Raw genomic sequence first — 21,249 nt, forward strand, 5'->3', positions numbered from 1 at the left:
TGTTCCGATGAGCTCTTTTTCTGCATTCACGTGAAGCTCGCGCACTACGAGCCTGGCAAACAGAGTCTGGTTTCTAAACTAAGTTGCCTTTCGCATCGGCTTCATTTTGCGTCACACAAGGTTGACATATAAACACAGTTATGTCTAACATGAAAGTAAACGGATACATGCCGCTCTTAAGACGACAATCCAAACTATTTACATATTAGGACAAAATCAACAAAAGAGCAATGATCTGCAAGTGCTACACTGCAAAAAAAACAATTCTAGAGGATTTTTTGTCTTGTTTCCAGTAAAAATATCTAAAGAATTTCCTAGAAAATATTGTCTTTTTTTTTTTTTTATTGCAAACTAATCTGCCAATGGGGTAAGCTAAATATTTCAAACAGAAAACCAGATTATTTTCATATACGCCCACTTTGGCCTAAATGTATGCCATTCTTTTTATTTAAAATGTTGTTACCTTGAGAGGCTTTTCTTTTCTTTCTTTGGTGTTTGGTGGGGACAATGAAAGCCAATAAGGTCAAATGTTGCTTTTGGGTGCCAATTTTTAAGAAACGAAAAAGTTGGGGGGGAGAAATAATAATATAATATAATGTCATATACCTTTTTTATCATATTTTATATTATATAAAAATATATCTAACAAAAAACCTAGCATATTTCCCTAAATATATACATGCATGTATTTGCATTTAGAAATATATAAACTCACATATTATGTAAACAAAAACATTTATTGTGGATGTGATTTATTGTTTGACAGTATAACTATATAGATAGATTGTTTTTTTTTTCTTCAGTATTTATCTTTGGGTGGACTGTCTCACTGACTTTGAATTGCTACAATTTCATTTGCTCAAACAGCCAGCATCTCGACTAATTAAATCCATATTATGTTTTATTTGACTGACAGCCCTAGTGTTATTCGCTTTTATTGGGCTCATAATTCAAATTTTAATAAAGCATCTGTTTAAATGCAGTATTTTATCGCAGTAAATGAATCAAAACGGGCCAAATCCGCAACACTGAGCGATTCAGCTGAGATGTCTGCTAACAGAATAGAAATGAACCAATTAAAGCGTCTGCCCGCCACACAGAGCTCAGTCTGAGCGGGAGAATACATTAGCAAGCTGTGAAGCTGTATCTGCAGACATGTTTGACACTTTTAGGTGCTCAGTTGGCTGTAGTCAATGCCACGGGTTTCGATTATCTAGCAGAAAGCACAAGTATCTGAAGGAAAGAGACTTCCGCTAACCGTCTCTGCCTCTCTTTAGTGATACAGATTGTGAATGAGTGTTTATTCAGACTGGTACTGTTAGCTACATAAAGCCTGTCTGGAGGCCTTCACTTTAATTAGGAGTTTGCATAACCCGGTGTACTTGTTGAAATATGAAATATTGATAAAAGACTTTTAAAAATTAACAAAGGCATTTCTTCTTATCTTCAAGGCATGTTTAATTTTATTTCCCTGTCATGACAGTAATTAATAAATATGCATGCGATGTGTAATTGCATTCTCTTGGGCGCGTCTGCTGCTTTCACATCGTGTCAGAATTACCATAATTACACTTTCCGACATTCGTTTCATAATTACAAGTTTGAAACTATGAATTTATAAAAAGCTGTTTCGTCTCTCGCTTGACCGTTGTAACTTAATGTACAGAAAATGGCAGCAGCTTTAAAAATGAGCAGCACCTGCATCGCGCATATCGTCTTGATAAGTCAATTTAGTACAGCCTAGTTTGTTCTTATTTTTATCACAAATTTATAGTTTAGCTCTCTTCAGCAATAAAGCTGAACTTCCTCGTTGCCATAAAAACCCATCGTTTCTGAGTTCAAGGATGTGAAAAGCTCAGAGTTGCCATTTCATAATTACAGTAATTCTGAAAACATGAATACAGCGTTATTACAGCGTTCCTTCTGCTCAGACGTTCTACAAATATTACACTTCTGAAATTAATTTAGCCTGACTGGCCTGACGTACACATCCATTCAGATTTTAAGTAGGTGTTTGAATTGAGGGGGGTCCTGGACCTCTCGTAACACCCAAAAATAATACTTGAGGGGGGTACCCTGGTTTTTCAATAAAACTGTAATAGCTATTTGAAAAGTGACACTAGTGAAAATGAAATTGAAATGAAAAGGTTGGATGGCTGTATTAAATTTAGACCTGACCGTGCTGTATTCATATCTTATTCATGTTTGATGTGTTTGTTCAGCGTTGCTTATCACCTATCACACACAGTTCTACTGAGCCTAGGAATGCAGTGGCCAATCAGAGTTGGTCAAATTAGTCATCGCTGAATTGTGCTTAGACTAAAACTTGCAAATTTCCATAATCATAAGCAACAAAAGTGAAGAAAAGTAAGGTCCATTTATCATAGAAAATGCTCTCAAAATAAAAAGATGGGGGCAGAAAATGTGTAGATTTTTTTATATTTACATTTTTATATATATTTTCAATATCACATGAAGAGTGTCATTTTTTCCCTGCAACAATCACTAACATGACATTGATTTTATACAACAGTTCAATAAACAAGAAGTTAATACTTACGATTTAGACACCACCCGCAACAGCACTGTTTTGTGTCTCTGAACAAACTGTGTAATGTTCCTGAACGAATCAACTGTTTAAATGAATCAGTTTAATCTCTATGACTCACTAATAACAGAGACTAATATATATATATCTTGCAAATGCATTAAACTATGTCTCATTATCAACTAATCTAAACTCATTTAATCATAGAATATAATATTCTGAAATGGTAAAAACAGAGTAATTAAAGGGACAGCTCACCAAAAAATAAAATAAATTATATTAACTAACATTCTAACAACTATTAGAATAAAGATATATGTTCATATATGAGCAATATCACACAAGCTGTATTTCCTAAGTTTGCATTAAGTTGCGGCACTTTATTTATTAGGTTAGCCAAAGTATAACCTAAACTTACCTAAAACTTTGAAATCATTTTTATTTTGCTTTGCCAGCACCAGTGCTTTGTTCTGGGAAATGCAAATGCAGTTAGTTTTTGTTTTTACATTAGTAATCAGGCTAGTGTTACTCCACTCCACACCTGCGGCTCAAAAGCCCCACGGCTCTTCACATCCTCATTTAGTGTTTGTACTGAAAGCTGGCTTGAAAGGTTTTTGAAAAACCACCTTCCATTAGCGACAATTACATCTCAATTGACTGCCTTAATTTCTCCTATCAGAGCATTAATTCCCTCGATGCTTAAAGCTGAGCAAGTAAAGCTCACATACACACTCACACACTCACACTAGCGCCTCCCTCTCCATTCTTCAGCGCTGACATATTGCCCATCATGTCGGTCTGGCTTTCTGCCTGATCACTCTATCAGGATGTAATTTGAGCAGCCGTTCAAAGCCCAAGTCGTTAGCATGAAATATGATGAAGCACCCGAATCTCAGAGCACTGTCCGGCAGCTCGCTTTTCATATTTGCCTCAATCCTACGGGGTCATTAATAATTCTGTTCAAATGGTTCTATAATGGCTATCATATTTTTTTCCTCACAAGCTGGAAAGTCTCATATCCACTGCTGGGCCCTGACCTCAATCTGGTATGGACAATAACCATCTGAGTGACAGGCTGGGTTAAAGCTGGGCTGATAAGAAATCAAGTAAATATGAAATTAGAAGACTTGAGCCTGGTTAAAGGTGAAGGGTGATAAAAAAAAATGCATTTATTTTTATATAACATATTCTAATATTAAAAATATAGCATTCCCACTCTTTCTTTTATAAAGAAAAAGTAAAACCAAGCCAAGAGTATTATAATAAAAAGTAAATAGAATTATACTGTATATATATATATATATATATATATATATATATATTTATTATCTCATAAATGTAACATAGTATGTGTTAAATATATATATAAAATAAAATATTTTTAAAGGTTGGGAAATGTAATTAAAGGAACAGTTGACCCTAAAAAAAAAAAAATGATATGAATAAAAATTCATACCAATAGTCACTCCATAATATAATAATATAACGATTATTAAAAAACATTTGGGGTGAATTATCCCTTTATGAGCACATTAGGATGAAACTGCATTTCTTTCCTAAGCCTGAACTGCTACAAAAGGAATATTTATCAATCCTCTGAGAGCCTATGCAGTATTTCTACCTGTGACAGAAGGCTTTACCCTAGTGTTCACATACTCAGGACTATATTCTCAGAAAGCTCTCTCTACATATCAGGCTGTTTGAGACTCCCGCTGGAGTTGACAAACAGGATGATGGATTAGTTCCTCTCTGAGCCTTTGCTGTAAACAGAGTCCGTACAGCCCCTCATAATTAAAGAGAGAGTAAATCCAGTCCTAATGCCACACCACCAGGAGGTATTTCTAGGGACTCTTTCAAGGCTAGTGCCTTGGCCCTGGGACCCTCAAGGGCCCTAAATAAACCAGGCAGAGCACAAGGCCACAGGAAACATAAGTTAAGTCTAAAAATACACAAGCATGAGCAATAACTGAGGAATACGGTGTTCCCCATGGCATTATAGGAATGCAGTCTTATGGAGACTCCTGACTCCAGAAGGACGTCTTAGATGATAAAATGAGGTTTATGACCTCAGATGTATGTATGTGAGCCAAAAGCAAATCTGTAGTGGATTTCACGTCGTTGCATCTGCTTGAACAGAGAAACAAGCAAACGCACGACTGACATGAATAAAAATACAAAACCCTGCTGCTTCCGCTTCCCTTCAAAGGGCCTTGATACACATCTGTGGCGCTCAGGATTGTGGGACGGGTGACGGCATTGTGCTTGACATTCCACATGGGACAATGAATTTGTAGGTCAATAAGAGATTAGGACAGTGTCTCAGAGCGAGGATGAATGAGGTCTCAAACGGGTCAAACTCTTTGAGCCGCTGTCACCAGAAGAAAAAAAAAAACAAGGCACTCTGGTATGAGCTAAAGTTAAAAGGAGAGAACTAAAACTTCCTCTTTTTTTGTGTGGTTTTAAACTGTTTTTGTGGTTCGTTTTAAAAGTTTCTGTTTCTAATATGGCCCTTGCAATCATGAGTAAGGACAATTGCGCTTAAAGCAAATAAATCTATATCTATCAAACAAAAACTTGGTCGAAAAAAGGTGCTTGTTCGTTATCGTACACATGATTAGCCTGTTAAATAAAACAATTATGGAGACCACCTAGTGAACCATATGGGAGTGTTGCAATTTAGAAAAAAAAAATATATTTTTTTAAAACAGCAACTGAAACAGGAGCTGCTCATCAGGTGTTCAGTGTAGAAACCGTTGATATTATTCACTCTCATGCACAGTTATTTCACCTTTACTTTAGACAATAGCAGGATTATGAATAACTTGAAGATTTGCAATTAGTGCGAAAAGTGAGACACCATAAAAGTTTGCTTCAAAAGTAATGCATTAACCCTCTTTTCTTTTAAGATTGACAAAAAGTGAAGCCTCAAAAGGTGCACCCCACCGCTTTATGAGCACACAAATCAAGAGCATGTGAGGGCTGTTTTCACAGGACATCATTATGCCGTTATAAAAACCTCACACCTGCCAACCAGCACAAAACGGGCGCTTTGATGTGAACAAGAAAAAATTAGGGAGGAAGAACATGTGAACATTAGGTGATGCTAGCTAGAAAATAGAAAGAAAACTGTTCATAACACTAACCATTCCTTTACTCAGCGAAAAAGCGTAGACACATAGGAAAATGCCATTTCTCCAAAGTTGCTCTTTTATTGCTTATAAGATTAAAATTTCTCAGGATAAATAAAAATAAACAAGTGAAACAGAGTGGAAACATGTCTTCTGAAACTTGTGAGGGGAAAAAAGGAGAAACGGTACACTGAGTCACATCATGATCTAGTGTGTCAGATCATTTAAAAGTCTGGTGTCTTAAAGAGTTTCTCATGACCTTTCTACTCATCAGCGTCCTAAAAAAAAAAATCGATCACAATTTCCACGGAACTATTAAGCAGCGCGACCGTTTTTAACATCGGTAATAAAATGTTTCTCGAGCAGCATATCGGGAAATTAGAAGGATTTCTGTAAGATCATGTGACGATGAATATCCTTTGCCATCAAAGGAATAAATTACACTTGAAAATATCTTAAAATAGAACACGGTTATTTTACATTATAATAATTTTATTACAATGCAGCCTCAGTGAGCTATAACTAGTTGACATTAAAGGTGGTTTAAACCTAACAAAACAGCAACTAATATTAATAGTTGCGCATTGCTTTGCGTGGCGCATGAATTTGTTACATTCTTTGTACATTTTTGAAACTGGGACTCTATTTTAAAACCTAGCAAGCCGTTTTGCTGTCTCACTGCGTTCATAGACAGCTGTCATCTTAGGGATATCCTGACAGAAATGAACCTTTGATACACCCGTGCAAGATTCCTGACTCACAAATGATTGCAGAAGTTCGATGCTGCTTTAAGATGCAAAAAAAATGCACAGCACATTAAAATACTTGCCAACCTCATCAGTTTTCAGTCTGATTCGACTTATCTTAACTGATACTTTTTTTTAGCCTTTTTAATTATAATGTTGCCTTTGTCTAATTGGGCTAAAACAAAAGGACGGCTTCTGTTTAATGTGTTCCGTCCTTTGGGCAATCTTGGATATGTCAGAGCTGTTCGGACAATCCATATCTTTCTCTCTCAGTGAGGAGCTGGTTTGTAAAGATGACAGCACACAAAGGACCTTTAATGGAGTTACGACACAGGGCGTCAGAGCCGTGATACTATAATCACTAGTGATGGACTCCGGCTGCCGATGTAATTCTCTCCCCCGTCTGTTCTGTCCTCAAAGGGACGTGCTGTTCCATATGACAACCACTTTACCTCTCAGACACACTGCACGGTAAATTAAGCTTCAAGTAAAACAGTTTGACTGAGCTTTGAATGGTACTGCAACACAACGCACCTTGGTGGGTTTGACAAGTGGGAATACACGATTGTTGCAGTTCATTTTGAAGGAAATGAATACTTTTATTCAGCTTTTATTCACAAGTGGCAGTCGGACGGTTACAAAAAAAAAATTCTAATTCAAATAAATGCTTAAAAAAAAGTAAAGTAGCAAATCTGCATTTATGAGAGCTGGTATAATTAAGCTGAAAATGAATCTGTCATCACAGGAATTAAAAATAAATAAATAAATAACGAAACTTGTTTTGACGTTAGTTTATTTGATTACCTTTTCCAGCAATTGTAATAGGCATGTGGAAGTATACAGTACAGCCACTTTCCATATTCCACATCTGTGTCCAATCAATGCAACACTGATTCAGACAAACATGTAGCACGCTACGGGTGGGCACCTATGCTCATTTCTGATTATTCTCCCATAACCCTTAGCTTTACAGCCGTCACAGCTGCCAGTTTTATCCTTAGTGGCGGTGAAAAGAAAACCTCAGAGAGACCAAAGCAACACATGTGGCCTGATCATTCCCATGCACATCGTAGTTTCAAATATTTCCCTTTTCATGCTAATGTAAACTTGTCTTCTCAACTAAATGCTCTAGTGGATATGGAAACTTCCTCTAGCCACAAAAAAAGAGAAGATCGCTTTACAGTGCTTGCCAAATATTCTCAAACATATAACGTTTCCAGCCTACAATAACATAATATTTCAAATTACAGTTTATTTAGGTAAAAATTTCCCAAAACCTTCCCGCCTTTGGCCGAAATTCTACACTTGGGCAGTTTTTTTGGGAGACGAGTACTGTCGGGAATGCTAACTGTGGGATTTAAGGCCAGTGGAGACTCTTAAGTGCCCATCTGGCAGACGTCAGGCCCACTCCACTGCTCTGAATTAAAACACAGAATGCTCGGGTCATGGCACCAAAAATGCTGCATCCTCCCGAAATCCCAGCACAGACAGGCTAAGTAATTAGAGAGATCAAAAGAAAAAGCTATAAATAAACAGACAATGGAACAAGCGCTTCAGTATAAGACATTAGCAGTCGATGAATCACACTCAAGTATTCTCAAAGTGCAAGTAAATGAACTTAACGCATCTGAGTCACCTTGAAGCAGCATATTTACGTTACCGCCCAAACTGACAGGTAACAGTGTTCAAGCAGTCTGCCCAAGCAAAACTGTGTTGCAAACAAGAAGGATAAGTCTTTTGGCGTTGAATTCAGCAAAAACGAAATTGTGGAAATACATTTCATACTTATTTACCAACATAATCTACCAATATCAGCTATGATGAAGCAATGGCCAATACCTGAGTAAAAGAACCATTTTCTAAACCCCTCCGGTGAACCTTCAACTTTTAGATTTGTTTTTATTCATAAATATGGTAACACTTTTCACTATGACTAGCTGCTTATTAGCATTAGCATTAGTAGTTTACTGATAAGCTTAAAAGTCATAGTTACTGGTTGTTAAAAAAAAATAAAAATAAAATGATGTTGTTGGAGGTTTTTTGTATAAAGCTGCAGTTCAGTTATTTACCCAAAACACCATCATTGTGGAAGCACAAGGCCTAACTTCTGTTGCGGTCACATAGTTGCTTCACTTTCACACAGCTTGAGTATGTGTGAAATGTCCAAAGCCTTGATTATTTCACATGAAGAGATGGAGAGCTGCGTGTGAAGTGAAGAGACAGAGAAAGTGTAACGTGAGAGATCTTAGCACCAGTCCAAACCATAAAGGCTCATTCACAGTTTTGGATGGGACATGCAGCATCTGTTTTGATGGTCTGTGCCTCTTTCTGGCCTCTCGGCTCTCGCTGAGATTCAGTCGCAGAGTCATTCTCCGGAACGTTCTGCAGCAATTATTTCTGCTCAGCGGCGGTTAAACGGCAGGAACAGCTGGGGTGGAAGTTTGATGTCTCGGGGTATGTACGTGCTTGTGATTTAGGGTTCTGTTGGCTCACAGTCCCAACCAATGACAAATGAGGGTCAGGATGGAGAAGAAAAAAATATAAAAATCACACTTACAGCTTTTACACGTCTCGCAGAAACCATGGCAGACAGGTTAGCTGAAGATTTACTGGCCTGTGTTCTTTAAGTATGTCTTCTTCACTTACAAACCAAAAGTCTGCTTCATATAGTACTGGCGTCCTGCCTAGAAGGTGCTGGAGCGATGAAAAGAGACGCTCTCAAATGGCTGCTCACATATTAGGAGGAATGGGATTGAAAATGAGGGGGAAATGAAAGAGATACACTTTTAGCCCCATTAGCGGAAATCTGTGTATTTTCCTTTAAGGGCCTATCGCTCTGTCTCTGAAACACCTTTCTTGGCACTATTTAGGCCGCAGGCTACTGGTTAATGTGAGCAACGCATCTACTTATACACCAAAAAAAAATATTTTCAGAGTTTTTAATAGATCTTGTATACTTTTTTTCAGCAAATCCCTCTAAAATGCTTATGCTATTAAGATTCTTTCTCCAAGAAGAATGTATTTTTCATTTGATTATACTTAAAACTTTAAGCCATTGCAGTGGATAAAATCCTAAATATTAAAGATATAATCTCTGAATTGTAACACAGTGTGTGTGTGTGTGTGTGTGTGTGTGTGTGTGTGTGTGTGTGTGTGTGTGTGTGTGTGTGTGTGTGTGTGTGTGTGTGTGTGTACGACAGTTCTTTCTGGTCCTCGAATCTGATTGGCTGAGAGCCGTTTCCAGGAGTGCAATATTCTAGTGATCCAATCGTTTCACTTGTAGTATTTCTCACAGCAAGTGTCATGGCAGATGTTACCAAAATCCACTAGAATTTCATAAATAATATTGTTTTTGTGTCACAGAACGTAGTTCTGGTGAGGTTTTTAGGTGAGATTGTAATAACAAAATGAACATTTGCTTCAGAAGTCGTTCAGATCTTCTGGAATGTACCACAGGCTCTGATGTATCTATAGTGGTTACATATGAGATATAATTTGTTTTGGGTAAATATAACGGACAGTCTTTGGTCTCATTAATCTATTATTTGTTCAACAGGAATCAACTCGGTGGTCCTGTATGACTTGTTCTAAGGTTAAGTTTTGAATAAGATATTGAATCAAATACCAAAGAACTTAAAAAGGTTTGCCAAAAAGTCCAGCCGTGTTTCAGAAGGGAAGGTAGTTCAACACCATTCACTCCATGCTCAAAAATGACTCCTTTCAAAAATCCACTCAATTTTTGCTTAATAAAAATCAAGCCCCATCCCACATTTTATTTCCTCACTGAAAATCCTGTTTGACTCTAAAACGAGAGAACATGTAAGGAAAGTAGGTTGTGTGGTCTTAAATTGTGTTCAGTCCTATTGCTTAGAAACATACTCAACACATACTGGTCAGCCTACTTTTAATGCATGAAAACCACTAGTGACATAGTTAAGGGAAGTGATAGATAAAGCCATCAAAATCATTTAAGCCAGGCATCAGATGAAACTAACAGTTGTGTTACTAACAGCATGTCTTACTAAATAACCCTCCGGTCTCTCTCTGTCATGTCCTGTGGTGTGATTATCGTTGGGATTTCCCCTCCGTCCATCCTCAATCACCCTCAGTACAACAATCCGCTTTTTTTACTTGCTCTTGATTTCTTCCTGCTACCACCACTTGTTTTCCATTTGCTGCTACACATCAGAAAAAGCCCTGAGTCACACACTTCCCCCTCGCCGCATTCTTCCTTTCTCTGCCTTTAAATGTTTCTTTTAAATTACCTGTCAGATATTAAACTTTACACGCGACTTTACAACTTTACATCCTGATTTGAAGTTCATTATATTAGGAGTTCCCAGGTTTTCTTCTGCTTTTTGTCTATTCTGCATCAGCATTTGCTTCCTCCCTACTTGACTGATGTGCTCAGAGCTTTACTAGGTCTGTCAGTGAATTTTATTGTGGCTTGGTCAAATTATTGGTTGAATCAAAAATTCAGTGATTTCCTGCAGTGAAACTCTCAAACGGCATTTTACAGCAGCTCTGACACAATGATTAAAGATAACAGCCAGGCAGACCACAGCAACTATTCTTAAAAGAGTCTGGTCTGGAAAAAGACGCCTTATTATTTCAAATGCAGCAACATGACTGCAGCTCTGTGTATTTATGAAAGAGGGCTGCTCCATTAAGCCAATCGCTGACAAACACTGGTATCATTTGGACAGATTATCCTGCCGTACAAGCATAAGGGACCCAGAGAGAGATTAATTCAAGAGCGTCATAGAGTATTACTCATTCATATAATCACATTGGTACGAATTAGCATAATCCTCAGCACTATTCCTTTAGCATGACCAGTAATTATTTTGGCGAGCAGACACTATGAAGGCATCAAAAACGGAGGCCATTATCATTGTAATAATGTCTGTAGACCAAAGCCTGTCACACTAATCAGCGCTCGCACAAAAAAACACAATGACGGAGCCTTTTCCCTGGAGGGCAGCCCTCTGTTCACAAACCTTGGACATTCCTGGAAACCTCAAGACTGAAAAGTGGGTCTGGGAACATGCTTCAGATAATAATACAACTCTTTAAGAAAGCATTCCTCCAATCCGTAGCCTAACCAATGCATGACAGCGCTGTCAGTCACATGATCTTTCAAACGGGGGTCTTATGCCAAAGCCTGATTCACAATAGAGCCCCAAGCTATTGTCCGGCACGAAGCACAGCACATTTCCATATTGTCTCGGTCTGGCAAGCCACCAGCCGCTGGTTTTTCCACTGCTTACAAACACTTTCTTTGAATAGAGTTAATGTCCTACTTGCTCTGACGGAAAACAACCCCAGAGATGGGCACGGTGGCAGGAAATAATGGAATAACATGGGTAATGGCCCTAATCGCATCATTTTACCATGCTGTTGTGCTCCCATTACTGATTTGCTTTGACATACACTGCTGAAAGTAAGGAGATGAGGGAAATGCAATGATGTGGCCTATTTATATTACAAGACCATTATCAGAGCAAGCGACATTATTGTGCCGTTCGGCTTCATCCCGGTAAGGATTCAGACATTTCAGGCATTTCTGACACATCGTCAATCAATAAATAGGATAATTATGGCTCATTTTGTCTAAATATTAAACTGGCATCACGTGCGTGCTTTCTTTAAAAGGCAATCCCAGAATTCACTGCAATGGCAGACATTTTTCTTTCTATTAAGTCTACTGAAGTCAGTTCACTCTGCGGCCAACTTGGTGATACTCTCAGACAGGAAACAGTTATGCTGTTTAAAAGAACAGCATTTATTTAGCTTTTATTAACAAAGTGATGCATGCTTGCCTTTTTTTTCTAAAAAAATATACTTGAATAGGCAAAATACATAAATATAATGAGAAATAAAATAAAACAAAACCAATGAAACAACAGTGACATCACAAATATTAATAAGTTATCTGTATCTGTTTGCTTAATACGCTAATGCCGAATTCTACTGTAATATACTGAGCAATACAGTTGAGGAGTCATAACACTGAGCCAGTATTTAAAAACCTATGACGTTATGTTTCAGTTAGAAGTAGACCGAATGTAGACTGCACACAGAGCTGCCTATGATAATAAGAAGAAAAAGAAAAACAGATATAGACTAATATGACCTTCTATCTTCTGTAATTAACCATGGCTCTTACTCATACACACCCATTTTCTTACCCATCACTGACCACTGGAGAATACTTATAGTTTCACTTCCACAAGTCATTACTGAAATGCTCAACAGCTCAACCTTTTTGCATCAATTCCAGCAAAGGTATTCGCCCCGGCCGACAGCACCATTGCCAAACTCTCCTTCGCTTCCTGTTCTCGAAACTACTGTTGATCCAGTGTCGCTCCAAGCTAAAGTGCCCAGTCATAAAAACACACAGTAGTTCTTTGAAGTTGTCTGGGCACAGAGGTGGCTAGAGCAGCTCTCTGTTAGCAAAGCCATTGTTCTTCAAGGCCTTTTATTAATATGCCCTCCGTTGATAACGGCACATTTCCGAAAGGAAAAGAAAGGGGAGGGCCAGTCAATGAGAAAACTCTGGTCTGCGTGGAGGTTATTACAATATAACATTTCAGATATGGTCTCCCCGTTCCCTCCACCCATGCAGGATGGCGGCCACCAGATCACAGTGATCAGGAAGTTTACATCCCCTGTGACAAAGAAGTGAACGGAGCACAAAGCGTGCAAAAAAAGGGTTGCCAGCCGTCATGAGTGATACAAAACTGTCCGTATCTAAAACTGACTGGGTGTTGAATAAAACCCATACTTGTCAGTTTCTCCGATGCATATTTTAGCATCCGATACCCGAAGCTTTAGTGTTTAATCGCACTTGATTTGTTTTTGCTCACTGTCACACAATTTATTTTTTCACGATACCGGAATATCTAAATGAAAATATATTTTATTTTCTTCAACACGAAAATAAGCCTATGGGTGAGACTTCCAGGTCATTAGCGGCTGTAGGTAAATAACGAGAAGAATGACAGCATGCAGGAAACAGTAAAACACTTCAAACCAATGTGGTTATAATTCAAATTATAAACCCGAAGCCAGGCCCACAGAATTCACAAATTTACAAAAGGTGGATGCAATATTATTTTTGATACCAAAGAGAAAAAAATTACACTTTACTTTTTTTAAGAACCTGTCTTTAAGAGACCTTTAACACTATTAACTTCTTAGAAGTGGTAAATTGTAATAATATTTTAATTTCCTTCACTTGCAAGAGTTAAATTCTTAAGCATTTATTTTGGAAACATAAAGGGAGACCGTTATGTTTCTGACAAACAGTGCATTAAAAATGCCTAAAAAGAGCCTCAACCTAATCAATAATGAAAACAAAAAACAACCTATGAAATGAAGAAAAGAGCTAAATTACAACAACAAATACATAAATATAAAACCAAGCGGCTCTGTAACACTGAAAACACATGATCAGGAGTTGCTCACGTGTAAATGATCACAGTGGCACTCTTCACTGTGAGTGTCAACAGAAAGCGTTAAAAAAACAGAACAAGCAAGTGCATCTGCTGCTGATATATCAGCATGGTGAGGTTGACTTTTGTCCTCTTCTCTTCGCTTTTCTTTGGTTTTAAATAGCTTGTAAAAGCAATATGCAATATTTTAACTTTTATTCAGAGGCAATTCTACGTCAAGCAGTTGCTTGTTTTTAATGTGACTGAGTTTTCCCTTACGTTTCTTCGCTTTAAAACAGCTTGTAAAGCGCCGTGCGCGTCTTACTTTCACTTTCCCTCATTTTCCTTTGCTTAAATAACTTGTAAAAGCACCATGCGCACTTTCATTTTTTAAATTTGCATCAATTCGGCATCGAAATCCAACGTAGAAGATAGAACTTTTTATAAACAAAGCGAATTAAATATACATTATATATATTTATATATATCCGCCATCAACGACTATCGCAGCAAGCCTAATCAACACTGCAGAAAAAGCTAAATCGCAGAATTAAAAATTAGAGTTGAGATGAGACAAACATTGGTGTTATTGAGTTCACAGTAAAGTAACTGAATTATAATTTTTGTGAGATAGGCCATAAATTGTTCGCTTGATTCTCAAATGGCGTACATTGCATTAAAAAAAATAAAATTAGAGAAAAATAGATTTTTCTCTGCTGATGCTGGCAACCCTACTCACAACCCTCGCTCGATAAATGAGCATGAATAGCTTGTCATTGCAGTTTTCCTTCATTCACATTCCTGCCATTTCAGCAGCGCATCAGAAACCTGACTTCACACGTTTCTCTTCAACAACACAAACATTGTCTGCTCGCGGCCAGTGAGTAAATATGCCTCCCCTCATTTCTTCTGAAGATGACTAAACAGAGAAGCGTTTGTCCAGCTCGGTCATAAGCCACAGCCCGCAGGACAGACGCTCTAATCTTTTGATCACGGTGTCCACATGACCGTCGCACCTGAGATGAAATCATAAACAGAAGGGGCAGAAAAACATGCACGCCGTTATTTTCCTGTTCTCATAAGCAGATCGGCTTCATTGTGAGGCTGCAGTGCTGGGCTCTCTCTCTCTGTACGGCTGAATGGTTAGAGGCAGAGAGCCTGAAACCCCTCAGTGTGCCATATAAACCCATGGGCCGCATGCCAAACTAACCCCGCTCTACAGCTCTTCAGACATCCCCGCAGACCCAACATTCAGTCAAAAACCCTCTCCGTGAAATCAGTCATAAACAGGAAGGTAGACACTGCCTAAAACCTGAATGACAATCCATGATCAGTAGTAAAACATGAGCAGTACTACACAGAAAAAAAAAAAAAACTCAGTTGCAAATGTGTAATTTAACTAAAGGGTGTCATATGAAGAAGTAGTCGGTAAAACTACTGATTTAAGTATTAAAGTAAACAAAGCTTGGTTACAGCTCAGTAGGCATGTTCAATGTTGATTCAAAGGATCCAGTTTGAGCCTTTTCGAACTATATAATAAACGAACTTCTGATTCAGACACTTGTTGCACTGTGTGTTTTTGTAAAGTACAAATATGTGAAGTTCTTACCCTTATTTTGAAGTCTCTTTTAAATGTGCACAGCTAAAAATCGCTGGGCCCTGATAGGCCGGGAAGCCAGGCCCATAGAATTTACAAATGGCCCGTTTTTATGGCTATTAGCATACCGTACTACAACACTGAGGTGCAGATAATTGCCACTATTTGCAATACGTTGGAAATCCTGCTATTTTAACATCATGTAAATAGAATAGTCAAAATAGCATATCACTAAAAAGTGCTGCGGTTTTCACTTTGTGTAAATAGAACACGTTGCTATTTGCACGTAGTGCGTTTTTTTTAATCTCCTGAACTTGCATTCTGAACTTTTGTAAAATAGGATTTATTTAGTCGTGATGTTGCAAAAAAAGACAAAATAATTCCCAAAACATACACTTTACATCTTTATGGACCCTACACATGCTGTAAATGTTATTTTCTACAGAAGGACTGCAACTACCACAATATGTTTGATGAAACAAACAACCACTGCAGCTCTTTTGTAGAAACTTGTCAGAGACTTACATTTTAAAGCGCATTTTAAAATAAATGGCTTCTTGATGTGTGATTGTGTGTGACTTACGATGCAGAACAAAATGCCCACGACTCTTATTTTGCTCACGAATCCAAGAACACTATTCTAAAAAACCCACAGGAAATTCACCAAGGGGACCTTTACGAACCCATTACCCAAAGGCTTTATTGTTTATGAAGCATGATGTCGTACGGCATACGACTTAAACGGTTCCTGTTTGTTTATACGGTGTACATTATACTACACCTTGTGAATGCAAAATGTTAATCATAACAACAATCATATAATGCGTGATCGCCTGTGGCTCTGTATCACAGCTGACTGAAGTCATGAGTGGTTGTGACATTATTCTAATAGTCCAGTTATCTGCAGCATGACCACACACTAGAGGACCGAGGCAAATGACACGCAGGGTGAGCTTGATGGGGCACATTACGCACGCTCTCCAGAAGCCTTTGATTTCCCAGCACCACTCTGATAATTTGGTTTAATTAAATTTGCTCTGTGTACGTGAAAGAGTCGGACACTTCCTCGGCAGGAAGCAATTTCTATTTGAGCGGCGTGGAGCGAGTGAGCGCAGTCAACAAAACAACAATCGAACGTACCTCCCTGTTATCCTGAGAAAATTGCAATTGCCCCCTCGTTCGATAACGGAGCGCGACAAGATCAGACGAGCCCTGTTGTGACTGAGACTGGCCAAACATGTCTGATGGCAGTTAACGCTGTCAGCTGCACGTAGAAAACAGATCGAAGTGGAGAATCGACATTCCAGAGTTACAACTTATCGACACAACATGCAAGGGAAACTGGCCAAATCCGTTTGGTGATTCAAGAGAAAAACACCTGACTGCAGCGCGTTCCCGTAATTTAATGTTTTACGTGTCATTAATGAGTTTTAGATCGGTGTGTCATGAAGACGATGCAGTTCTTCTCATGGAAAAAGCGTGCAAAGTCTGTCTAGTAGTAATATATGTTTGGACAAAAAGTCACAATGGCCTTACATTTTGTGAATTAAACTATTTTGCTATTAAACAAACACAAAAAATTGACTTATTTCTACATATAATATATTAGTACATGACAAACAGCAAAAAATATGACTTTTCCCACTTGAGCCCAGGGTCAGTGAAAACATGTTCGGGACGGTTTCATCTAGAAACAAAAACTACTCTTCAGAAACATTTGGTGAAAGTCACGCGTCCTGAAATAAAGATCTGATGCAGTGTTACATCGCAAATTATACTAAAAACTGTGATAAGGTGCATAATTAAAAAAGAAAACTGAAGTAAAATACTTAAATACTAATCGATATAAAAATATAAAAATCAGTGATATTTCCCATGTTTTGCTGCTCTCATCACTTCTCGTTTCCTATCAGTGTTTTCGGAGAAACTCAGTAGTTCTCTAAAATGCTTTCCATGATGGTAAGCAACAGCAACTTTTGATTGTGCTGTGATTGTTCACAAGAAAAAAGTTCAGAAAATCAAGTACATTTCTTTTACACTGTTTGTAAACGTACAAACGGAAGCTAAAACCTAAAAGCTCTTCTGAGTGATTAAAACAACGCACTAAATAGCCGAAATTGATTATAAACCAGAATGATTATTATTTTAATCCTCACAGTGCAAAGAAAAGAATAACGCGGTTAAAGTGAAACTTTGAACGTACTTTCATTTATTCAGTGATTGAATACTCATCCTTCTGTTTCAGAAGGATGTTTCATCGAGAATACCTTGTAACTCGAGGAATGGTTTCAGCTCGTGTTAGTATGCCGTTCCCAGAAACATTATCATCAGGAAGCCGCTGATAGTTTTTGAATAAGCCTTTATCATTTGCATAATTATGTGTACAGTTGATTCGAGTGTCTGTCGTGATGATTTACAGCTTTTTACACCCCTGACAAAATCTGTTCGACGGCAGACAACATTAACCAACAGCGATGAATGAACAGAACCTCTGTAATTTTTAGGCGAATTTCAAAGTGTTTCAGTCTGCAAAACAGTGAACGCTTCCTGTTTCCTTGACTACAAATACTTGGGTCACTGACATTCCCGTCACTGACTTACCTGCATAAGTACGTCCTCTACAATCAGACCGAATCAAAGCAGCTCATATGTTTGCGTTCCGGTGTGTTTGTCGCTTAATGATCATTAGCAGAACAACTGGTTTGATTCAATCTACTCGCACTGAACATCGCATCTCATCTCCTGCCGTGTATCTTAGCAACGAGCGCTGAACGATAACATTAAAAGAAATAGTTTAACGCTCCCAGCAAGAAACGGACATTTGCTGAAATGCATTCGTCTTCAGGCAATCCGAGATGTAGATGAGTTTCTCTCTTCATCAGAGCAGATTTAAGTTCAATTTAGCATTAAATCACTTACTCGCCGGTGGATCCTCACAATAATCCGCAAGTGATCCGTTGCATCCGTTTAACATCTTGGCGAAGTGAAAAGCTGCATCTTATTTATGCCTTCATCATTAAGGCGTTTTAAGGTTTTATTCTCACTTCTGGCCACAGTTCACAAGCCCTGTCTTCTCACATCAAAATCCACCCAGGTGTTTTTTTTGGGCTGGTTTATTTTATTGATGGATTTGTTTCCAACACATTGGATTACTTGTGGATTACTGTGATGTTTTTATCAGCCGTTTGGACGCTCAACCCGACGGCACCCATTCACTGTTGGTGATCAAGCGATTTCTCCAGCTCTGTTCTGACGAAGACACAAACTCATCTACACCTTGGACGACCCGAGAGAGAGTACATTTTTAGCAAACATTAACAATTTATTTAAACCCAAAGATAAATGTACGCAATATCCATTCACGCATTGGGGATTATATTCCATTAGGTCACGTTATCGACCTCGTATCCCGAAAGCCCCGTTTGACAGGATTTAGCTCAACCCCCCTACAGAGCCACAGCTGTAGAAACATCCATGAATCCAATCAAATGTTTCTGGATAGTAAAAACAGCTCCAGACTTCACAGCTCAGACTAGTTCTGTTCCATTTAAGATTCAAACCCTTTGAGGGAAACTTCACTCTCTCCTACTCCCACCTTTTCTTTTGACATTTATGAGCAGAACTCCATGAAGCACCAGAGCCACGCTAACCGACATATCCTGAATTCAAAAGTTTTTTTTTTTTTTTTCACTTGTGCTCATTTGCATCGGTTTTGAGAAGCGGCTCCAAGGCCAGAACAGAGTCCAAAGTTTCAACAATAAAAATGTTTGTGACGTTGTTTTGTTGTGCCAAGGCATGAAATCTGAATTCCGCTGTACAATAATCGGTCTGCGAGAGCTCCGGTGTAAAGGACAGGTGCAGACAGAGAGTAAAACCTGCCAGCAGTGGAACGGAGCCTGAAGCCACGCTCAGCCAACCAGGAAAACACTATCTGTCTAATAAACATGTGAGGCAGGGCTTCTCTCCTGAGTGTTTGACCTCAATCCAATACTGTTTTTGCGCCTTGATGCCTCTTAGATGCTTGAAAACCGATGGATTTAAACAACACGTCGCGGTCCTACTTAAACCTGCTACGCTGTCTGCATTCGTAGCTGCCATGCCGCTTTCATGTCGCAATGGGCTTTATTTTGTGCTGAGAGGGAACATTTTCAGTGCACTGATATTTACGGACTTGCTGACTTGCAGATAACTATCCGCCAGATAATCTATGCGATGATGAGTTATGCGTGATATGCGTGATAGCCTTTGTCATCTCGTGGGCATTACCTTTAGCACTATTCTGACCAGGAAATTTAAAGGTTAAAGATCAGCCGTATACAGTGAGCATGCGGAAAAAAGATTGGTCTGTTTGTTTAAGTTAAGGTTCAAGAAGACTAGAATGTGCTAGCTCCTAAGTAAAGGTATTTTTATATGTTTGACAATTTATTTACACAAGTTACTTATTACACAAATCAAAGGTCTCCATCTGCTTTTTCATCAAATCATAAAAGTATAAATATGACATTATGCTCATTTGCTTTGACTGGGCAAACATGCTTCTGGTATATATATATATATATATATATTAACCAGAAGCATGTTTGACTGATTTCATGTTTATATATATATATATATATATATATATATATATATATATATATATATATATATATATATATATATATTATATAAATAAATAAAATAATATATATATATATATATATATATATATATATATATATATATATATATATATATATATATATATATATATATATATTGGAGGGTTAATAATAATTATTATTATAATATGATTAAATAAGATTTTTAAAAATATCATTTAAAAATGTTTAGATATAAAACTTTTTTTTTTTCAAACATACAATCATGTACCATTCCACTACTACTTAGAGGCATTCAATCAAAATGATAATTAAAAACGTATGCTTATATACATATACATGTTTTAATAAAAATATTATAGTAATTATTATTATTATTATTATTATTATTAACCTCAATTTACATATACATATATGTATATGTATACGTGAACTACTTGCATATGAACAATATGCATAGGTAACAGAAGATTTCATGTATTAAACTTTGTGTCTCACTGTCTCTGGATTATTGTTTACATGTCGGATCAATGCTTGTTTAAGGAGAACTGACCACACATTAGTTGTTCTTAATTACTGCATGTCTCTTATACAGAAGCCCACCTGAGAAATCAACAGATGAGTCGCGTACGTGTAATAACACGCTTTAAACTCTGAAGCCTAAATCATCCCGACGTCCTCGCGCCATCAAGAGCATTCCGCTACATCTCACTTTTCCTTCAGTCGGTATGCTGGGAATCTGTCGTATAAATAAGCAGTGTCCCTCAGATACAGTGTCCGCCTGTCTCTCTCTCGAGCGACACACAAAATACACGAGAGAAGTTCACAGCCCTGACGGGCTCATTCCCGTTACGCGTATTTCTCTCTCCGAGCAACTTTTCCAGTCATGCAATGTTGGGGTGGGATGACATTAAAGGACCACTTACCTCCGACGACCATCCGTGGATCAGCTGTTCCTCCGCTCCCGACTTTATACGATGAGCTCCGGTTCGGCGGACCCGCAGCAGCTGTCAAACGTGCCGCATTTACAAACGAGCGCAGAGGACGGTGCCGGTGAGGCTGAGCTGCAGTGCGCGCCGCGATGCGTACCGCACACCATACCGGTTCGGTGCCGCTGTGACTCTGTGGCCGCGATCCCCCGCTACTCTTCACAGATGCGGAGGGGCGGAGAGACGGAGCGCAGCGGCGCACTG

General features: G+C 38.2%; 1 protein-coding gene across 1 annotated transcript in view; it reads right to left on the reverse strand.

The window, feature by feature from the left end:
- pag1 (phosphoprotein membrane anchor with glycosphingolipid microdomains 1) overlaps positions 1–21,219 on the reverse strand; it is a 42,335-nt gene extending 21,116 nt beyond the window's left edge. Inside the window, exon 1 of the mRNA XM_043217656.1 lies at positions 20,983–21,219. The gene's annotated coding sequence lies outside the window, so the exon portion shown is untranslated. The remainder of the gene's footprint in view (positions 1–20,982) is intronic.
- Between the last annotated feature and the right edge of the window lie 30 nt (positions 21,220–21,249).

Source organism: Puntigrus tetrazona, chromosome 19 (genome assembly GCF_018831695.1).
Source record: "Puntigrus tetrazona isolate hp1 chromosome 19, ASM1883169v1, whole genome shotgun sequence".
NCBI lineage: Eukaryota > Metazoa > Chordata > Actinopteri > Cypriniformes > Cyprinidae > Puntigrus > Puntigrus tetrazona.